Source organism: Megalobrama amblycephala, linkage group LG1 (genome assembly GCF_018812025.1).
Source record: "Megalobrama amblycephala isolate DHTTF-2021 linkage group LG1, ASM1881202v1, whole genome shotgun sequence".
Classification (NCBI taxonomy): Eukaryota; Metazoa; Chordata; class Actinopteri; order Cypriniformes; family Xenocyprididae; genus Megalobrama; species Megalobrama amblycephala.
The window spans coordinates 22,043,880-22,050,668 of NC_063044.1; positions in this window are offsets into that span (position 1 = coordinate 22,043,880).

A 6,789-nucleotide genomic window follows, 5' to 3' on the forward strand; every position below is an offset into this window, starting at 1 on the left:
ACGACGTACGTGTGCTATCTGGGGCACAATAATGCCAAAAATGTCCGCTTTGTCGAGTACCCTCATTAGCGCAGCCTTGAATGAATTAAAGGAAAGTAAAGAGTTGTGAGAAAGTGGGGCGCGTGTGAGATCTGCATTAAGCCTTGTTTAAGCCTCGTTTACACTGCACGCGTGTGCGGCGCGTTACGGCTGCGACGTGGCTACCGGACCTGATACGCGGCCACTCTAGTCAATGCTCGAGTTTACACCACCCGCGCCGCGGTGCGTTTGAGAAGCGTCCCAGAAGCGGCTCGCCGCGCCGCTTCGCTAAAGATAGGCGCCTCGCCTATTTTTGACGGACGCCGCGTCCAAATCGCGCAGCTCACATACAAAATAAAGTAAAAAAAATAATCAATAATCACCCTGTGTAACAAGTATAGACCAATTTGGTGTTTGCAAACAGCGATGACGTTTTTTATGGGCGGAGCCTACCTGGTTGCAGAAAATGACAGTTGAGCAGTAGCAGTCTATGGAAGCCACGAAATAAAAGAATAAAAAAAAGTTAATGTCGAGTTTATATCTCACAATTCTGACTTTTATTTCTCGCAAACCTGAGTTTATATTTCTTACAAAGAAAAACAGAATTGTGAGATATGCTCGTTATCCTGTAACTCGTTATACTCGTTTTCTGAATTGCAATTTATCCCGCAATTCTGACTTTTTTCCCCTGAGAATTGTGAAATAAACTCACAATTGCGAGTTATAATGGCCGAACTGGGAGTCATAAACACGCAAATGCAAGAAAAAAAGTCAGAATTGTGAAATAAAATTTTATAGACTATGTTTAAAAGTTATCTATGTAAAATGTTATAGGTTTAAATATTATTTCATGCTGTAACTGCTATGTATGTATGTCCTCTGAACTGCATATGTGAATATTGTAATAATATGTAGACTTACTGTTTACATCAAATTCCTGCTTTAATAGTAGACTAATCCTTGCAGGTGTCATCAGTGCAGTCTGTGAAACGTCTCCATTTAGCTTCAAAGGACGTTTTCAACGATGGTTTTCTTTAAAAATGAAGACTATATTTTTTTTGCATTCCGATTCCAACATCCAGAGGCACAACAAAACGTTTTTCTCTTATTCTGTGGATTTTGCACATTTTCCTCCAATTGCTACCGCTATTTTTCTGCAACCACTATGCGCGCGCAGCTGCAAGTGACGTAATTGTGACATCTGCTCTAAAGAGGTCTATAGGTCTCTGCGGAACAAAAGAGGGGCGTCTCCCAATTTTGGGGTGTTTTCTGAGAGAGGTGTTTATAACGATCCAACCAAAAAAGTACGGAAGCCGGGATATGCGTTTTTTTAAAGTACGAAAGGCCATTCATTATTATTATTATTTTTCTTTCTTGTTTTCTTATGATTACAACTACTTTTTTAATGTTTAGAGATAATGAAAACTAAATAAAATATTGCTGCATGCTTGACTTCCGTAACAGGGAAACTATGCGTTTTTCCAGAGTGCCTGCCTAGATATATGGAAACATTTTACTATAATACATTCATTTATTTTGAAGAGTATGAACTATTTTACAGGACCTGTAGCTTATAGCTCGAGAGGGCGAATATATATGATTTATGCTAATTTTATTAGCCTACTCCGTTTTTTAGTGCTAGTTATTTATTTATTTTATTATTATTATTTTGCATAAACTAGCCTACGAATTATAATGAATCGGGATGTAATTTTGTCACAATGGCTATATATTTTACATAGACAAATAGTCATTTGTCTGAACTTATCCAATCAGCGTCATTTGGTTGGACATGGGGTGTAAAAATACTATAGTAATTGATAGTAAATAGTGTTTTTGAACCAGTAAATTGTAGTATACTGTATATTATAGTATTTACAACACTTTGTTAATGAATGCTACAGCATAGGCTGTAGACAGTACTTTAGTTTTTACTACAGTTAACTGCGTGTATTGTAGTATAATATAGTTTAAAAAAAACTTAGTACAGTAACGTAATTTGTTTATATTACTATAGTTGTTATATTACCACAGCAATAGCCTATAGAATTACCACAACAAATTAATTCAAGTATGGTTCAAAAACACTATAGTATTTACTATAAATTACTACGGTATTTTTTCACCTCAAATAAGCCACGGTTGCACCTTCTTAAGGCTAGATCCTTCTTGTGCTACAAGTCTTGTTTAATAATTGATGCTCTTCAATATGAATAACGCAGAAGAGCAGGCACGCGATCAACAGCCTATTTTATTTAATCTCTCGCATGCCAAATTTCACGTGCATAGTGTTAACCTTCATCATAAAAGCTATATAGTATTATATATATTATATATATAATATTAAAATGACATAACTACTGCAATATATCAACAGACAAGCAGAGAGAATACGTAGGCTAGACAGTGCTTGTGATATAATTAACTTTAATTTTAAGTGTTTTTTTTTTTATAGGCTATCAACCACAGAAACACATGACTGCCTCAGCGTATATTGTATAAGTATAAGCTTTATATGCATTAATAAGACTACTGACTTACTGACCTTGTGTAAACTTTAAAAAAACAATTGTTAACCTGAAATGATGACTCTGAAGACTTTAAACTTTATAATCATTTTATTGACCACAGACACTGTAGCCACAACCTAATGGCAAAACTAAAACAAATCAAGTGACTAACAGATACATCAAACAGAATAGCGAATGTTAGCTAATAATAGTTATCGCTAGAAGTGAGTGGAAGATTGCTTGGAGCTTTTTACAACGAGCTAGCAAGCATATTCACATAAAAGAAACGTTAAACAACCGTTAAACAACTTAAACAATACACTTACATTCATATACAATACATATCTCTTATTGTTTTTCACTCGATTTGAGCAAATCAGGTAAAGAGGTTGAAAAACACCTTTTCCCGTGTGACAACACCCCAAAGTTGGGAACCGCCCCTTTTTGTTCCGCAGAGACCTCCTTCTCCTGTGTAAACTCCTGCTCATATTTCACATCACTAGGATGCCAGATACTGACAACAAGAGATTCGAAGTTGTCTTTTATCGTTAAAAATGACACTAACACAACTACAGTCATAGCTAAGCTTATACACTAGGGATACATATATGCAATTTGAAATACAACGGCAGGTACACTTCGGCACAGTCATACTTTGCAGTCAATCTTCATGCGTGTTTGTGTGTGTGTCTCTGTGTGTGTGTGTACGTGTGTTGGAGTTTAGTGCTCTCTAGTATGTGGACACATGGCTTGCAGTAATTCGATCCGAGTTGGCCCCGATCATTTGAAGTCACAAGGGAGATGTTCAGGAATCTATTGAAATGGCCATAAAACGTGTCCAGTGAGCTGTTAGTGTCCGCCAGTCCGAAGCCAATGCGAGATTTACAAACAAAAGTTCAATGAGTTAAGGCTTAAACACAGTTCATGGTGGGCCTGCTAAATTTTGATTTTGTGCAGACCTTACAATATATAGTGCACATCATAAATGAGAACACCCCCTCTGAAACTTCTGAAAGTCAGCAATTACTCAATTACTTAGAAGACATGTTAGGGTTATTTAGATACAATGTTCCAGCAAGTCTGCTTAATAAATTACCAAAGAAGCATGTCAAAATTATTGTGTAATTTTGTGTAATTGTTGTGTAGCAAAAATGAGTACACAATTTTCTGGTCGAAGTTTAAGGCAACGTTTGATCAACAGGTAAGTATGTTGAACCAAAACATTTAAAGAGAAGTAATTTCTTGACAATTAAAAGCATTATATAGCCCACTGAATTATTCTCAGACTTAATGCTGACAACAATGGTACCACTTGGGAGAGAACTATCAGGAGACTTATTTTTTAGCACAAAAGAGGACAGTGGTACAAGAGTATTACCAAATCATTGTTTTAAGTGTGAAAATATAGCAAAAGCAACATAGAAATTCAAAAACAATGGACTTGTGACAAGGCCCCTGAAATAATAATCTTTTTTTTTTTGCTAGACAAAGAGCAGGAGAAATACCAAGCGAGTGTCTCAGAGCCAGCAAAGGCTTTGAAAAGAGTGACGGTTTATCTCACAGAGTAAGATGCAGCCTACAGAAATGACATGTATGGTTGTTGTTCTCACTGGAACTACCTACTGTAGCCAAAGCACAATAAAGTCAGTTAGCCATATCCAAAGCCCATATTTACAAAATGTAGATTCTGGAATCAATACTCTGGTCTCATGAGACCAAATCAATAATTTTGGATCTAACAGCATAAAAACTAGAGGAGGAATACAGTGAGAAGTGCCTGGTTCCCACAGAAAAGTCCAGTGGTAGTAAAGCTCTTATATAGGGATGTATGAGTACTGAAGGTGTGAAGGAGTTGTGCTTTAACAATGCTGTCATGAATTCCCACACCACTGTGTAATGTAATACACAAACTTGAAACAGAAGATGTTACCCTTTCTTCATTCCCTGCATTTTAGGGCATTTTTTCATCATGACAATGAGGATATGCATTCTCCCAAGCTGAAAAACCTTCTGTGGACATGTATTGCACTCAATCTTAACACTCTTGAGCACCTGTGGGGGATTCTGTAGAGATGAGTTGAGCAACACTCCCCATTAAAGATCAGGGCATTTAAGGAGCTCATCATCCAGGAGTTAAACAGGACAGATGTGACAATTTGTCATGAACTTGTACAATCCATGCCAAGAAGGGTCAGAGCAGTATATTCAAAATTATGGAGGGCATACTAAGTGCTAGAATATTATACATTTGTTGAATTAAATCTAGGGTGTACTCATTTCTGCAATCCTTAATTTAAACAAAATTGGCTGATTTACTCATTTTGTAGCTAAGAATGACCTGTATTTCTCAGTTTTTATTATGTATATCTTTAATACATTTTAGTTTTGCCATCTTTCCATGAACCATGAATTGTATTAGTGATCATAAAGAAAATACATATTTTGTATTTGTTCAGAGGGGGTGTACTCATTTATGCTGTGCACTATATATATATATATATATATATATATATATATATATATATATATATATATATATAGTGTGTGTGTGTGTGTGTATATTTCTATACGCACAAACACACGCACACACACAGAGAGACCATCTCTCTCTCTCTCTCTGTGTGTGTGTGTGTGAGAGAGAGAGAGAGAGAGAGAGAGAGAGAGAGAAAGGGGTAGCACCTGCTGACCCAGTTTCTTGCACTAAAGCAGCCCTGTATCAGGAGAGCAGTGCTGCACAGCTGTCAGGCTGTGCCTGTCTGGCACAGGTGGTGGAAGAATGGAATCAGAACAGAGCTGGCAGGATTACAGATATGCTAAGCAATGAGTTACAGACATTGTTGCAACAACCCTAATGGTGTACTAACCACACTCCTTAGACTCACTCCTGCTGGCATTGCTTCTCCACCAAATCACCATTCCCCATAGTAATGAAAATGCCATAACTCCTCTATCACTCTATCATAGACAGCATAGATTTGTTTCTCATCATTCTTTATGATTACTTGTCCACAATTACGGTCAATTTGTGGGTCACACTTTATAATTAGGTGTCTTTAACTACTATATACTTACATTTAAATTAATTATTCGACATAATGCACTTGTGTTCATACATGTTTTACATTGTACTTATATTAAAAAAAAAAAAAAAAAAAGTGTCTGCATGTAATTACAGCTGTAATAAATTCCTGTCCCTAACCTTACCCATATCCCAGCACGCAGCAAAAGTGTTTAGCAATACAATATGAACAAACATCAAAAAATAAGTACAGTTTATTTATTAAGTATATAGTTGTTAAAGACACCTAATATAAAGTGTATTAAGGTTAAATAGGGTATAACATGTCTTAGGTATCATGACCTAACAATAAACAATATTTGGTTACACTTTATTTTAGGTCATGGTTACAGGGTAATTATACATTCAATTACTGAGTAATCTTAATCAACTACATGTACTTACTACAGGGTTAGAGTTAGGATTAAGTTTGGTTTAGGGTTAGTTGCATGTAATTATGCATAATTTATATTTATAGTATAGTATACTAGAGTAACTACATGTAACACAAGTAAAAAGGACACTAAAACAAACCCAATATCTTTACAGCATTTATAAAATTAGGATAGTCTTCATTTCTGCAAATGCTTCATTTATTTATTTTTTAAAATAACAATAACCATGTAGCGAATTAGCTCAAAAGGGAAATATGAATAATTAATCATAACTCATTATAATTAATTATAAATATTTGAATAAGTTTATCGAATTAACTTGATGTAGCTGAATTAATATTAAAATCAATTAATCTGTTCGGCCAGAGAAACACTCAGTATTAATCAATCCTTCAGAAAGGATATTTTCCGTGACCACAGAAAAAACTCTTTCTTAGCATGTAGCTGTGATTGTAATCTTTATCAGTGACATTGGTTAATAAGCAGATCAAAATCAACTTGCAAGAATGTTCACACAAGTTTTATTTAACTAAATCACATAGCTAAACTAAACACACAGTGTCATACAAATCACGCATACATAGGAAATGAGAGAGTGGAAATGAAATTAAACCTTAGCATAACAGGAGAATGGAGCTATGAAAATAGTAATTTAACAAGCTGGAAAAAACAGTTTCTCACTATAAAGCACCTTTGTTAACAAAGGGGTCCAAAACTTAATACTAAATCACCATTTAGTGTTCAAATATATGATACTTGCAAATGCCGTTGAGGAGCATCCGAATATGAAGTCTTGGGAGAAATTCTT